General features: G+C 32.6%; 1 long non-coding RNA gene and 1 pseudogene across 6 annotated transcripts; both read left to right on the top strand.

Moving 5' to 3' along the window:
• The first annotated feature begins 410 nt into the window (after positions 1-410).
• LOC125208894 (uncharacterized) lies at positions 411-6,900 on the top strand. Of its 3 annotated transcripts, XR_016136725.1 has the most exons (4): positions 411-561; positions 2,010-2,119; positions 3,900-4,011; positions 6,889-6,900. It is a non-coding gene; the product is annotated as an uncharacterized LOC125208894 (long non-coding RNA). The 3 variants fall into 3 exon arrangements; XR_007174260.2 differs by lacking the exon at positions 6,889-6,900 and having other exon boundaries at positions 3,900-4,274; XR_016136724.1 differs by lacking the exon at positions 6,889-6,900 and having other exon boundaries at positions 3,887-4,274.
• Positions 6,901-12,441: 5,541 nt separating this feature from the next.
• On the top strand, positions 12,442-14,466 carry LOC125211416 (zinc-finger homeodomain protein 2 pseudogene; annotated as a pseudogene). 3 transcript variants are annotated; one of them, XR_016136325.1, is made up of 2 exons: positions 12,442-12,750; positions 13,321-14,466. The product of XR_016136325.1 is annotated as a zinc-finger homeodomain protein 2 pseudogene, transcript variant X1 (transcript). The 3 variants fall into 3 exon arrangements; XR_016136327.1 differs by lacking the exon at positions 12,442-12,750 and adding an exon at positions 12,789-12,888; XR_016136326.1 differs by lacking the exon at positions 12,442-12,750 and adding an exon at positions 12,950-13,201.
• Positions 14,467-16,486: the final 2,020 nt, after the last annotated feature.

Raw genomic sequence — 16,486 nt, 5'->3', positions numbered from 1 at the left:
AGTGATTGGGATCGAAACGCACTAAGTACGATCAAAGGCCAAAATTTTACAAGTGGCGAGGCCCAATCCGAGTCCGTGAGTGAGGACCCCTCGTCCTGACTTTGACCAATTGGATTGAAGACAACAAAAGATTGAGGCAAGGGATGATCCCCTAACCTTCCCGCTATTGAATGGAGCGACGATTTAAATTTATTACCGTCAAAACAAATTTATGGCATGATTAATTGCTCATATTTACTTCATACATTTTTGTTCGAAAATCGAAAATGCAATAATCGACTAGATTTTACTGAAAAGTAAGTTGATGGCTTATTTTTATTATTAACTACTATTAACATTATTATTTTTGAATTCAATATATAGAGTATTGCTGTAAAGCCTAAAATTGAACAAGATAGGTAATCCGCAAATTCTGCGCCACTCTATGGAAAATCCCGCCAAAATCGGGTCTCCAAAACTACCTTTACTACTCAGTCCCATCGCCAACTACTGACGAGCAAAAACCGGCCGTCTCCGCCATGAACTAGCGGCGGATTCAGCTCCGCGTCTTCATCCCCTTTGGTAATTTTGCTTCACAAGTATATTTATTTATTTATTCTTTCATCGTGCATCTCCAGCATTATTACAAAATTGACAGCCAAATTTTTGCCCTACCATTGTCTGGTCAATGGGGCAAACATTGGATAATTGAACAGTATTTGTGGTTTATATGTGTTTAAATATCAGATTAGTTGTGCACAATTTCAGAGTTGGTACTTGTTGTTCTGGGATGCTTGCTCTCACTACTTGCCTAATAGTGGAGAAGAAAAAATTGATGGTAAATAAATCGGATTTGGTTGCTAGAACTTGCTATGGGGTGAGTGTGACTATAATGATGCTTTTATTTTCTTGTCTGTATTCAAAATTTCACAATTATAACGCTTGAACAAGGTGATAGAGTTGGTCTCCGAATAGTGTAAACTTCCATGAAAAATTAGCATCAGTTCAAGCTATATGATTGAAAATATTTTTACATAGGTATGTGATGTGTTTGGTGAAAAGGTACATCCGTGTTTGAAAATTTTTATGCCGGTCTTTCATTGTGTAAAATAGCAATGAAATCATAAAGAGAGTGATGGACTATGTTTATGATGGACCTAATTTGCTCACAAGTTTGTCACACTGATAAATCTTTGAACTCAAGAAGGTATATGCATCTTGATCTGGAAAATTACCCGGGGTGGGGGGCATCAAAGAAATGTGAAACTTTAAGTGATGGACTATTGTACCGGGAGATCAGGAGCTCTTTGCGGTTACATTGAATGGACCTTTAGTGAGGACATGATCAAGCTAAGCATTGTACTAGGGTCTCTCTCATAAGCCTTCAAAACCATTTGGGGTGCTTGAACTAGAAAGGTTTGGACTAACCTCGTAGTTCTTGGAGGGAGTGATAAAAGAGGAAAGATAGTGTCACTGCATTTAAGTGTATATTATCACACATGACCTGCATTTAAGCGTATAATATCGCATCATCTGAAATTTGATAAAATAGCAGGATTTTAATTTTGAGCACGAAAGGTGTAACTTTACTTGGGATTTACTTAAATAGTGTATGGACATGAAACCCTTATGAGGCTAGATGTTTATTTCTTTCTCTTTGGATTGTTTAGAAATTTCGCAACTGGTCCACTCCTATGCCTTAAATCCAAGAGAAGCATAGAAGCAATAACCGTGGCACCATTTTTTCGACTGCTTTACTTTTAATACAGAACACTGAAAAAGTCTGAGGCAAACATTAGACTACAATTCCAAGCTTTTTTCTTCCTAAAAAATGAAAAAGAAACCATTCTTTCTCATAACTTAAGTTGGATAACTCTGAAATAGCTCAAAGAAAATATTTAGTAAATTTCATTTATTTTGTAATCTTTTACTTCCTTTGATTATGCCGGTTAAACTATTTCAATTTCTTACAAAATGGGGCCTGTTTGGTATCTAAAAGAGCACTCAAATATGACTGAATCTCTTGTCAGGCTATTGTGCTCTTAAAGTTATTGCAGAGTAAGACGTCGATTTCTCAATAAGATCTTGGATTGTGAGGTGGATTCCGCTGAAAAAAAACATTGGAGCGCATGTAAACAAGGTGCTCTACCAACTGAGCTTAACCCTTAGTGCTAGTGATGCATATTTTCATGTAGTATATAATTTGTTGTTAACATGAATATTCTATGATTCAACATCATAAATATCGACTGTAAGATCCCTATCCTTCAGCGGCAACTATTTTCATTGCTCGACCACTCCAACCATCACTAAAGAGACTTCTGTGAACTCACCTTCATCATTCTTCTTAGAGAGGCCTATTGCTGCAAAGCTGGAAGAACTTAGATTGTGCACATATGTCAGTGTCATTCCTCAGGAGCTTAGCAACCCATTTTTGAGCCAGTGTCAAGAACTCAAGATTGCTAATGAATGTAAAGTCTCCATTGATAAGTCTGGACAGGCGACCATAATTCAAGGAGATAGGATGCCACCTGAATGCTTACAAAGACAAACACACCATTAGTTCTTTTGCATTCACTGTTTTTTCTATACTTAGATTCAAATTGGCTTTGCTAGAGTAAGCAATATAGGCCATGAGAGAACACCCAAGTCTTGACCTGTGATATGTATACATGTACAGAAGGATAAAAATATTGGTTGTGGCATTGACAGATAAGGATACGATGGTCGATGAGTCATTTGGAAAAGATTAGCTTAATTTATGGTCAACTGCAAAGTCTACTCGGACAAATGATGATAAGCTACACTATCCTAATAACAATAATCTCCCATATGGTATAAGTGTAGAACTAACTCTACGGGCTCTAGAAATTCCTACTAATACTGAAGATCCATGAAACCAAATTATTGTCTAATTAACTAATAACTAAACAGCTACCTTTACATACCTTGAGCATCCAACTGTGGAATGTTATGCATGTTTTCCCCTGCAGTGATACACCCGAATATTTCTGTAGTTTGCCAACACCTTATGTCTGTGAGAATTATTCTCCCGTCAGATTACTACTTTTGAATGCATAAAATCTTATTCATTGCACCGATGTTACATAAGTACTCCATCATATAACTGTTAGCATTCATTGATTGAAAGATATCAATTGACTGAGCGATGATTAACTCTCCATTTATCTTCTTCAATCATATGATCAATTCTGGAATAAAAGATTTAATTATAATAGAATATATAGGATCTTCTCTGAAGAGATAATTTGGCTGTATTTAGTTAATAGTTGGCTATTTTGCTTGGAAGATTTGTTCATTGAAATTTTATAGGAATTATCCTGGTATCAGTTCAACCTTTTCTACTTCTTCTTTTCCATTTCAAACTAGAGTTCTTGTACAATTAATTGCTTATAAGCCTTTCAGGAGAAGTAGGTCTGAATAAGTTTGTAACCATATCCATTTCCTCTCACTTTGTGGCACATGATAAAGCTCCTCCATATAAAATGGACACTAAGTCCATTGGATGGGTTAATATTGGCATTTTTTTGTGTTTGGTTTATAAGTCTACATTTGTAGTGTGTTCCCATTCAGCATAAATTAAGTAAACATTAAAGAAGAAACTCAGCTAGACCATAGACTGGAGTCCTTTAGATATTTGCTTAGGATAGGTAAATTTGGAGTGTTCTTTTTATGGATACTTTGGTTCTTGTAACTCCCATTCTGTTTCTTTTGTATACTTTCTTATAGAATTACTGTAATTTTGAACTCCACATTTCAGAAGATATATATATGCCTATTCTTTTGAGATATGTTGTTCCTTGCTATTGTGATAATGCATTTCTATGGGATATATCCATTTCTTTTCTAGTCACGTTTGAGACTATATTATTAAATGATTGTGTAGCTTTTGCAATTAGTTCCAGAAATGTAGTGATACCTTCATAAGCTGGAACCTAGCAATTTAGTCATCGACTTTCCCATGTCTGAAGAAAAAGGAGGTACTTATGCTGAAACAATCAAAAGACCAAGGTAGCTTCCCTGTCTTTTACCAAGTTCTTAATATACACTCCCAATTTATGCATGAGCTCTGTTGAGAAACCCAACATATATGAACACTAGTTCCAGAAGAAACATCAATATTTCCGTTCCATTATTATTTTTCTGACTTAATTTTGTACATTCTATGATGTAATGATTTTGATGACTATGTTTTGGGAGGGGATTAGGTAGATAATGCTAAAAAATTAGGGATGTCAATCTAGCCCGAAACCCATATTCAGAAGCGGGCTACATGGGCTAACCCGTTCGGGTCGGCGGATTATACGGGTGGGTTGCGGGTTAGCCCACGGGTTGAGCATTTAATATAAAATATAATTAAAGTTTTGGATTATATACTTATACGAAGTATATTTGGTAATATCAATATTAAATATTGTACAACATTTGATATGAAGAATATATGGTAATTATGTCTTCTCTTTCAAATTAAGTTAGGGTTATATGAAATGCATGATTTTCATTTAATTGTAGTCAGATTCATGTGTTATATTAATTAAACGATATGTTTATCTATTTTGTATCAATTTTCAATTGCTATTATTTTCTTTCTCTTGATCACTTTGATAATACTTTACTATTTGCGACAGTCTACTTTTTAATAAATTAGAATATTAGATTGGATAGAAAGTAACATATAAGATTACTATTGATCCGAATAGCCCGTGGGTTAGCTCGAAACCCGAAGATTTAGGGTTAGGGCTGAAAATTTATAATCCGAAAAATTCACAGCCCGAACAACCCGCACCCAAATAGCCCGACAACCCGAATGGATTATCCCGAACCTGAGCGGGTTAGCCCAATTGATATTCCTACTAAAAATAATAGGCAATTAAAGAATATGCTTGATTTTGATGTAATGATTTTGATGACTATGATTGTTAAAGAATATTCTGTTGAGAACCTTTGACAGATAATGCTAAAAATAATCAGTTAAAGGCAGATGATTATTTATATCGGAGGAATAAATAAAAGAAAGATAAGCATACAATAGGAAAGTTCTGGATGAATATTGTGTGTTCTAGTTTCATCAAGTTGGAATATTTTGTACATACTTGCAAGGAAACTATACCTCGTTTTAGTGCAAATTACGTATACTATACCCGCTCATAAAAAAATAAATAAAATTATAATGAATGAAATAAATTTTAATACATGACTAATAAAATAAGAAAAAGAGAATGAAAATACAGTGAATGCAGTGTTAGAGAATCGTGGGCTCTACCTTTAGAATGATTAGTATTTATTTAAAAAAATTTATTTTTAAATTAATCTAATTTTAGTGGACAATTTAAAATGATAGTAAAATTTATCTTATTTTTTAAGGACCGAGATAGTATATTAAAGTCTGCTAAATGTTCAAATTATGATCGGAACTCTTTTGTAGTCACTTGTATCACGAAAAATTGAATTGTAAACTCACTTATATTTGTGAGGGTGGAGTAGGGGATGGTGTAGGGAAAGGATTAGGTGATCCTAACTGATTGTCAACTTGTGAGCACACATTCCTAGGATTAAAGATATACTCCGTATTTATTAATTTATTTATATGGGTTGGAATTAATAAATGGCTTAATGTCCTAGTCCAAGACCAAGAGGTTCATAATTAACTTTAACTGGTTATTAAATTAAACAAATGCCTATTAGTTTAATTAATTAATTAATTAATTAATTAAATTTAGCCGTCTCTAATTAATTAAAAGAGTTTGGCTAATGAAAATAACTAATCATCTTCACTTAATTAATTACCTTCACTTATTAATGGGCTAATGGTTTGATTGTTTTCATCTAAAAAAATTACAAATTTAACAAAATATTAATTAGAATAACATATTAAGTAAAATGAGTAAAATAAAACACATATGAACAACTGAAAGTCAAAATAAAGACATGTTTTATGTGTATGCTGCTGTATGTTTTAGTACTACTGTATTTTAATTTTAATTTTAATTTTAATATTTATGTTATATGTTTAATGTATTTCAAAATTTTAATTTGTGTGATTTTTATAATCAATAAATGATATATTAATGATCAAATCTTATTATAATATTTAATATTAAATCATTGACTATAAATTATTGTGGGTTATGGGTAGTATGATAAAAAAAATTTATAGGTATAATCGAAAAAGAGTAATAAAAGTAATACGTACTACTAGAAAAAAAATTGAGTTTGAGGTTGATGTAAATTGTTATAGATTAAAATTAGATAGTGTGATATTTATAATAAATGAGTTTGAATTTAGATAAATGATTACTTATAACTTAATAAAGCTAATTTTATTTGATAATCATATTCATAAGTAACACTATATCATTTGAAGTTTGAAACAACTAAATCTTATGCCCCTACTTTATCATGAGAAAAAAGATTTGTCTGTGTGATACCAACCTCACCAAGTGACAAAAGTCAGTTCCAACAGTAGGAACTCATTGCCATAAATTACAATCAATTCGCCTAAGTTTGTTGAAAATCTATCACTAAATTTAATTTATTTAGAGCAAAGGTCAAAATTAGTTTTGAACATATGGTCATTTTATTTTTTTGGTCTTAAACATTGTTTTTTGGATTTTTTGGTCCTGAACATATGGAAATTTGATCATTTTGGTCATCCGTCAACATTTTCGTTAAAAACTAACTGTCAACTGGTTTAATCCCTATTTTGACCAAATTAAACTTTTAATTCTAATTTTTTACTCTCTAATTAATTCCCTAATTATTTTTAGAGAGAGTGTGTGGATTGGAATTAAAAATGGATTTCCATTTTTCATTTCGATTAAATCATTTTCCATTTCAATTCCATCTAAATCAATTTCTCAATTTTCCAATCAATTTATGTTGAAGCAGAGCATGGATGAAATGAAGCAATTGTTTAAGCTAAGCATGGAGCTCCAAGAAACCAGGGTCCGAGCAGACCAAGACCTCAAATCGCGCGACGCCCAAATCCTCCGCCTGAAGAAGCTCCTCGCCGCTGCCATTAAAGAACGCGACGAAGCTCGAGAAAATTGCAAGAAGATATTGTTGGAGAAGATCCTCGTCCACCAATCAGCCCCCAATTCAGCAATCTCCAACATATAAGACGAGCCCGCTAAAGGAATCAACGGATTGTCCTCTTCCGATTGCGAGGAGAGCATCGCTTCGTCACCCGAAAGAATGCCCGTGGAGTTGATCAAAGGCTCGTTGTCGGAATAGGGGAAGCTGCTGCAGGCGGTGGTGAAATTGGAAATTAAAAATGGATTTGCGTGAATGTGAAGACTGTGATTAAATTAAATAATACGTTTATAAAAATAATTAGGGAGTAAAAAATCAGAATTAAAAGTTTAATTTGGTCAAAATTGGGATTAAACCCGTTGACCGTTAGTTTTTAACGGAAATATTGACGGAGGACCAAAATGATCAAATTTTCATATTTTCAGGACCAAAAAATCGAAAAAGTAATGTTTAGGACCAAAAACGTAAAATGATCATATGTTCAGGACTAAAAAATCGAAAAGGTAATGTTTAAGACCAAAAACGTAAAATGATCATATGTTCAGGACCAATTTTGGCTTTTACTCATTTATTTAAGATTTACAAACTCGCGATTCACACAAAATGATAGTACTACATCTTTCATTATTTTATTGTTATATGTACTCCCTTCGTTCCATAAAAAATGTCTCACTTTTCTTTTTAGTTTATCTCACAAAGATGTCACATTTCCATTTTTAGAAAACGTTCACTCTCACAATAATATAAATATTATATTTTCTCTTTCTACCTAACAAACAAAACAAAACTTTCTGAAATCTTATGCAGTCCCACAAGTGTGACATTTTTTGTGGTGAGAGGAAAGAGTATATTATAATAAGCCTTTGTATGGGAATCATAAATAATAGTACAAAGATTAAAATGCATATTAAATTTTAATAACTATTAAAATAAAGAATATTTGAGTGAGACATGCATTGATTCGCATTTCCTCAATTCATGTTTCATTATAAATTCCTTATTTTAATATTTTTATTTTCAAATAGTAGAATTATTACTACTATAATATAATAGATTATAATTAATATTTATTATGAAAAATGAAATTAAAAAGATGATACACTGCAATTAGGAATTTATTAACGTTGATAATCAATTATTAACTAACACAATTACATTAAAACTCTAAAACTATATGTATAACCGCATAACCAATTCTAGTTAAAAAACAAAATATAACTAAAACACAAATATGAAAATAATGAAACTGAAGAAAAATATGAGAATTTGAAAGCAGTATACATTTTGGTATATTGGATTCCAATTGATTAATCAATGTGTGGTTCGAATTTATTTATTATTTTGGCACATTTTAAAGTCAAACTACAGTTATTAGCATTTAACGGCCAATTTATTCTAATACTTGAGCGGTTTTAAATTTGCAATATGAAATAACTTTTCCTTCTCTGACTATACCAATATATTTTGTCGCAGCAGGCCAATTATTCCCATCATTTTTGAGACAAATTTTAAATTTCTATAGATGCCCATAACTTTTTCAGGAAAAAAGGTGATGTGTTTATATTTTCACTTTATTTTTGTTTTTTCTTTCTATGTGTTGTACGCATGATTAATAGATGAGTTATAGGCAAAATCATATCGAATTAAATCATGTCATTTGTGACTTGTCCCCTCTAATTGCGCGTGCCGACATGCAGAAATACCAACACGTGATAAAATATGGAGTACCACCATCAATTATTTTGATATAGTAGAAGTAAATTTGCATGTATTATGTTAGTAAATTCACCGGGTGGCGGGTGTACATAGCATTTATTAATTTACGGACCACATGCATCGTTATTTAAATCGATTCGTGCTCTGCGGTCTTTTTATCATAAATTTATCATAAGTAAACAACTTATTTTTCTTTAAATTTATTCATTTTTTTATTAGTATTATTTCTCTTTTTTTTTTTTATTGTAATGAAGGATAATATTATTAATTACGTATGAGGTATCGTGTGCTTATATTTTCTTAATGAAATGATAAATAGTAAATAAAAAAGGTTGGATTTATTTTTACTGGAAAACGTGAAAAGAATTAGGAATTTAAGATACCTTTTTAACTCCTGTTTTTTCTATGATAAAAGTATTATAAAGGTGGAAATTTTTATTTCAGCATAAAACCTCAAACAAGAAATTATTATTTTGAAAAATAAATGAAGACTCAAAACCGATAGAAAAAAAAGGAATTATAAAGGTTGAAATTATTAAATCGACCAAAACCCTAAACAAAGTATATACCAAAAACTGAAAAACATGTCGAAAGTTTTGCAACCTAAGGAAAATTTAATCCTACTACTAGTTTTGTTATTCAACCTAAGGAAAATTATCATTATTTGGTTAAGTCAAACTAAAAAAAGAAACTTGGTTATTTTCGTTAACAATTATGTTTACAACGATTTATGGTAAGGCCCTAAATTTGTTCTCTCGATATGCAGAAACCGGAACGTGTTGTATCTATAACCCTACTCGAAAGGAAAGAAAAAGGAATGATTACATAACATAATGTTATTTCTTCCAAATAATATAGATATAGTAAGTCGATCACTATATAACACAAAGCTAGAAATATATCCACAACATAGTTAATGACAATATTGAATTTTAGTCTTTAGTTCAAAATATATTTTTAAGTTTACCAGACTCTAAATTATAATACTAGGAGTATCATTTTTGTGCAAACCATATGAATTTACTAATACATCCTTCTCATTAAACATTAATAGAAAAACAATAAGTATTTTTACGTAGGTACTTGAAAAAAATACTTATCTTTTTAATTTATGACAAGAAAGTAATGATGTAATTACAATGTAAAATTCTTTAAGAATTTAGGTACAAGGTAGCCGATCCTCTTTTTGTCTACGAAATAATGACTCAATTGTCATTTTAGAAGGTTGATTATTCAAAGTCTCATTTACTTTGTTATATTTTAGAAAAGTGGATCTTATAATCTATTAATTTTTTTTTCACTCGCTTTCCTGTATATTTCTTCACATTTTCATAAAATACGTTTTTAAGATTTGAAATATGTTTATGTTTTATTTTATTTATACATATCTAAAATTAAATGTTCATTGTCATGATTTATTACTCTATAATTAACCTAGTATTTTTATATGTCAATCAACTCTAGAATAATTAAATGTAATTTTATCTTGCCAAAAATAAAAAAATGAACTACTATGGGACAGATCAAAATAGATGGAGTTTTATTAGTATTATGTAATAAGACAATTTATATATTGGTATATTATAATTTCAAGTTTCAAGCGACTTATGGGTACAAAAGATGAGGGTTTTGTTTGCCTTTGACCAAAAAGAGTGAAAGTTTCCCAACAATTACAGTTGTGAAACGGTGTCTTACAAGAAATATAGAAGGTCTAGTATATTGCAAATAAATCTCTTTTTACCTGCCACCAATGAAGCCTACTCAGCTGCCTACATGTCATTATTTAAAAGTGATAAGGGGGATAAAGAGTAGTTGCCAAGAACATCCTTCTAATCTGCTAACAAAACTTCATTTTATAAAATTTATTTATAAGCAATTGTATGCCCCAAGTCATTTTTTACAAAACCTAACTTCATTTTATGTGGTTTATGTTTTCAATTTATGTTGTGATTTTGAAATGCAATGTTTATAATGTTAAAATGGTAAAAATTGTATGTTTATTAGCAAGTCAAGGTGACTAAGTGTCATTGCTGATATGTATGGCGATTCAGCTTTGTCAGTTGTGGATGAAATCAGATCATGACCACATTCATTATTTTATTGTTATTTTGGATGGAGGACTGGCTGGAATATTTAAATCTAGCCAGGGAAACACTTTTTTTTGTAATTAGAGCGTCATGATACATTATATTTGTCTAAGCCTGCATTGTTAAAACATGATCATGAATGCTCATAATTCCTACTTTTGTTTGTTGTAACCCGATGTCTTCAGGTAATAAACTAAGTATTTACTTCATTGTTTAGGACTATATGTGATTATACTAAATATTTTCAAGACATTTCCATGTCTTTGAAATGAGATCAGAAAATGACGTTTGGTGGGAGAATTATAGAAAAGGATTCAAACATATTACTATTTTCTAAATATAAAAATAAAATAATTAGTTAATGGTGTTTAAGTCCCAGGCCGGACAGTCGGTCAAAAATGTTTTGACCATGAGTTTTTGACAATTCGGTCAAAATTTGGCTAAAAAATGGACCAATTTCATAAGTTAGGAACATGAAATTAAAAGTACCACATATTATTCTAGATTAAATCGTGAAATAAACATATATTTAGAATCAATTTATTAGGACATTAGTATATGCTTTGAATAGGTTTAGATCAAATGTTTCAATGCAAATGAGCATAAACTTTTGTTCGAGTATTCATAGGTGTTTTCTGCCCTCTTGTTTCTGCCAATAAAAAAATGAACTTCATTTATTAATTTATTTTGATTTAACTCAATTGCATAAATGCGTTGTACATCCGTACTAGCTAGTGACTACAGACAACAGTTATTTAAATTTTAGAAAAATATCAATTGATTGTAACACACATTAAATATTAGACTATATTATATAACTATATAAGCATGCTTCATATAAACAAAAATCTACTACCATCATAATAATATTCAATTTAATTCATATCCACGCTGCGCATATATTACTCTACATGGATTTTATTTCCTTTAAGTAGTAATTAAGTTATACTTACCACTTTAGGTCGAATGTATATATCACGCAATCAAAATATTAGTGTGATGGATAAAATGAAAACTCCACATTTTGGAAATTTTAGGTTCGTGCTCTCATCCAATTTGATATCCCAATTATACATTCTGATATCAAAATTGACATTCTCAAAACTTAAAATCATACTAATATTCTCTCCTGCTCAGTTACACTACATCTGTCTGTTCGTGGCGTGAAAATTCAGATTCGGATAAAATATTGTGTTCTAGAACTAACGTAATTAAATTAATTTTAAACATTTATTTTGAAGTACTAAAATTCAATTATGATTTACTAAACCTCATTATAGTTGATTAAATTCAAATTAAGAGCTATTAAAACCTAATTAAAGTACAATTAACTCCTAAGAATACGATATTGATTAAGAAATTTAAGAGTTAATTAAGGGGTTAGGGTTTAATTAAGGGGATTAGACAGCAGTTTAATTTGTGGGCGGCCCGCAACCAATCATCTGTCTTAATTTAATTCAATTATTAATTTTTTATTAAGAAAAAGGTGTGAACAGTCATGAATAGTCGATTTTTAAATTGCTTCCAAACGCACTAATTGCTTGAGAGAAAGAAGTGAGAATCTGACACACACGTTACACACACTAACTTGACCAAAATGCTGTGCTGTGGACCATCATTTTCTCTTCGCATTACATCCTCAACAAACCCACAAAACAAAACTCTCTCTCTAAATAATGTTAATTGCTTCAAGAACCCTCCCAATTACATCTACTACTCCTCAATTAAGATTATAACCAAGATTGTATACACAACTGGAGAGTGAGAAACAAATATCAGTCCGTCCTCTCTCTTTCTTTCTCTCTCTCTCTGGAGTCTGGGGGAATGAATAATGAATAGTGTTCAATAAATGAGGAAATGGATCGGTGTTGAAGAGAAGCAACATAATCTTGTCTGTCTGTGATTTTGTATAAGAGTAAGTTTTTTTTGACTTATTATATTATTTAATTTGGTTGGATGGCTTTTGGGGGACACGCAAATTCCTCGGTTTCCTGCAAACTTCTCTCTCTAAAATAGTTGCCTGAAACTGAAACTGGATTTGTTGTTGCTGACGGTGGTGCACTGTCGTTTTATCTGATGCTTTGTTTACTTTAATTGCATCTTTGCTAGGGTGGTGGGGTTGTGGCCCCATTTTGAGTTTTATGTCCCAAATTAAGTCCTTATTAGATTCCTTGATTAATTATTTCTCCTTAGATTTTCTTGGAATGCCCCCTCCCTTGTGCTTATTGGGAATAGGGTTTTGAGAAGTAGTAGTATTGGCTAGAATGGGGTGGTGGGCTTACCACTCACCCATTTCAACATAAAACTAATGGAAATCACTCTTTGATGATTGAGTTGATTAGCATCTGCTCATTATCCTCTCATTAGTGAGATTCAATGTTTAAACCAAATTAGAGCAAAAAAGGAGCTAATTAGCTAAACATTTTTTGATGATGGATTTGGAGTGATTGATTAATATTGTGGTGTTTGTTTCATCTTGTTCTAGGATTTTATGGAACGCAGCGGTGAAGAGAGAGAGATAGGATTCAATCCGGAGTCGGAATTGAAGCTGCCGCTTGCCCCCATTGTTTCCACTCCGCCGGATAGGAGGGGAAATGCGGCGACGTCGTTTCGCCGCGGCAGCGCCATTTTCAGCCCTAGTCAAACCCTAGATCACCGCCACCGCGAAATCCACAGCCCTCCGCCGCGCCCGCCGCTTGTGCTCAAAGACCCCTCCCCAGATCCAGATCCATCCCCCCCAAGAGATGAAGGCCCCTCCAATTCACGGACTCCGCCGCCGCCAGAAGCTCCGAGCAATTGCGTAATCAGATACCGCGAATGCCTCAAGAATCACGCGGCGAGCATGGGCGGCCACGTGGTCGACGGATGCGGGGAATTCATGCCCAACGGAGAGGACGGCACCGCCGAGGGTTTGCGCTGCGCCGCCTGCGACTGCCACCGCAATTTCCACCGGAAAGAAGTCGACGGTGAGGTCGCGCAACCGTCCAATTTATACCAATTCCGCACCCCATTGCAAAACCCGGCGCACCACCAGCCCCAGGGCGGGTTTGCGGCGGCGCCGGCGATAATGAGCTTCGGCGGCGACGAGTCCTCGAGCGAGGATCTGAACATGTTCCAGTCCGGAGGCAGCGGACATGCAGCATTGCAATTGGGGTCGAAGAAGCGGTTTCGAACTAAATTCAGCCAGGAGCAGAAGGATCGGATGCAGGAGCTCGCGGAGAAACTGGAGTGGCGGATTCAGAAACAAGACGAGCAGCTCGTGCAGCAGCTCTGCCAAGAAACCGGCATCAAGCGCGAGGTTTTCAAGGTGTGGATGCACAACAACAAGCAGGCAATGAAGAAGAGGCAAATTTGATGATCATCTTTTAATTTAGGTGAGTAACAACATCATTAATTGATTAATTAATTAATTAATCAATCACCTCATAAATTCTTCCGAATTCGAACTAGCTATGTCCTAATTTAGTAGGATTAATTGACGGCGCCCTAGCTAGCTACACCTCTTTTGTTACTACTACATTCTAATAATAAACAGACTGATTTATCAAATTTGTTGTTATTGTGGAATCATGAGATAATCCATGTCAATTATGTGCAAATTAAGAAATTAATTGAAGGGCTTGTTTGTATACGAACTGGGCCAGGGGTAAGCTGTGAAAAGCTGACCTACTTATCTTTACTTCTGTAATGCATATGAACACGCCATGTATCATTTGTAAGGAAATGGAATATATCTATAATCTAGTGAAAGGAAACATATGTAGGGAAATAGAATATATCTATGATCTAGAGAAAAAAAGCGCATGTTAAAGGAATTTTATTTACTTTACATGAAAATTTCAAAACATTATGATGCGCAAGTTGACCGGCAGAATTTTCTTGTATACTTTTGATTATTATTGCATGGAAAATTTGAAAAAATAATTTGTATTGTGATAAGAGTTAAATGAGAAATTTGGCGCCAGTTTACCATGAAATTGTGAAATAAGTTGTGGAGATTAATTTGAAAAAAAAATCGTTTCTAAATTAAACTTATTCAATTGGAGATTGTATTTATTAAGACTAAAAATTCGTTTACATCAAGTTCTTCATAGTTTAGTTGATACTGGTACTTATCTAACTTGGTTGACTCAACACTAATGGATGTTTGAAATTGATAAATAACATATGATGTATAGGACTTCTTTATATGCACGAATATTACTCTTCATGATGAATTTATATCATATACTATATGAATATTTTAATTTTTTGATAGTCTTGATTGAAGTAAGTATACGCTTATTATGATCATAAGTGAAATTTTAGTTGGTACTACTAATAAGGTAAAAATTAGGGTTACCTGGTGCTTCCATGGATCACATATGAGTATTACTTCCTCCGTCCCAAGATAAGTAACTCACACTCCTTTTTGGGACGTCCCAAGATAAGTAAGTCATTTTCATTTTTGGTATTTTCTCTCTCTATTTTATTAACTCTCTTACTTTATTCACTTTCCACTTTACTAACAAAACCCCGTTGCCTTAAATCCCGTGCCGAAAAGTTTTTGCTCACTTATCTTGGGACGAAGGGAGTATAATTTTCGTTATACTCAATATGGAACATGTTCGGATTGTCGATTGCAACAATAGTTTAATATTGTCCGCTTTGGGACAAGTCCGCATGGATTTGTTTTTGGATCACTCCCAAAAATTCTCAAACTAATTGGGATTGGTTGGGCATTAATTATATACACTTTCCAACTTTTCTCGGACTCCCATATGGGATAGGTTTGTATTGATTAACAGAACAAATCGATAAGTATAAATATCACATTGCACAGAAATGGGATTTACCCAATTTCCGTCTCAAATGGCTGATATGTATAAAAATAATATCCGTGTTTTAATTATGTTTTCTGTAATAAAGTTGAATTTTGCATGTATCAACCCTATATATATCTCTCCAAAATATATTACTCCTACCAAATGAAAAAGTAATAAGTTCCGTAGCAATTTTCACCTCTATATTTTAACTAATAATAAATGAAATCTGACATACAACTTGAATGCACTCAACTAAATGAGTGCAGTATTCTGTGGTGAGCTTTATTTTTTGGCAGTCAAAAGGAACAGATTAAAGCGACCATTTATTGCTGCGCTACTACTGCTCCAATTTCAGGGGCCTCAGAAATTCGGATGAGAATAAAAAAAATAAAAATACCACAAAAAAAATCTTACTAGAAGAAAAAGAAATGGAAGGTTACATGGAAGTCATAGTGTTGCAATTAACATGCCTGCCTTAATTAGGTCATGCCTAGTTAGATATGACCAATTTATATCAGGTACGGCATCCTTTGATAGATATGGTCATCTTCTTATTCACCAATATTAACAATTTCAAAGTTTTGTTACTAGTACAAAATACTAACTTTAACTTTGATTAATTAGTAGTAATTTAATTAGTATTAGAGGATTAATTGATTGCCAGTTTGGGGAAACAAGCATCATTTTTTTTCGTGATGACTAATCTTGATTTAGATATGTATTACTCCTTGATTTATGATATTTAATTATATATATCTTACATGTATGTCTCATAAAATTGCATGGGCATTAGTAATTATTGGTTCATCCACTGAAAGTATCTACATATAAATACAAAAATATAAA

This window comes from Salvia hispanica, chromosome 3, assembly GCF_029641045.1.
Source record: "Salvia hispanica isolate PSC_SH4W2 chromosome 3, Shi_PSC_v1, whole genome shotgun sequence".
Classification (NCBI taxonomy): Eukaryota; Viridiplantae; Streptophyta; class Magnoliopsida; order Lamiales; family Lamiaceae; genus Salvia; species Salvia hispanica.
The sequence above is the reverse complement of the archived record's forward strand: the minus strand, read 5'-3'. Positions and strand labels throughout refer to the sequence as shown.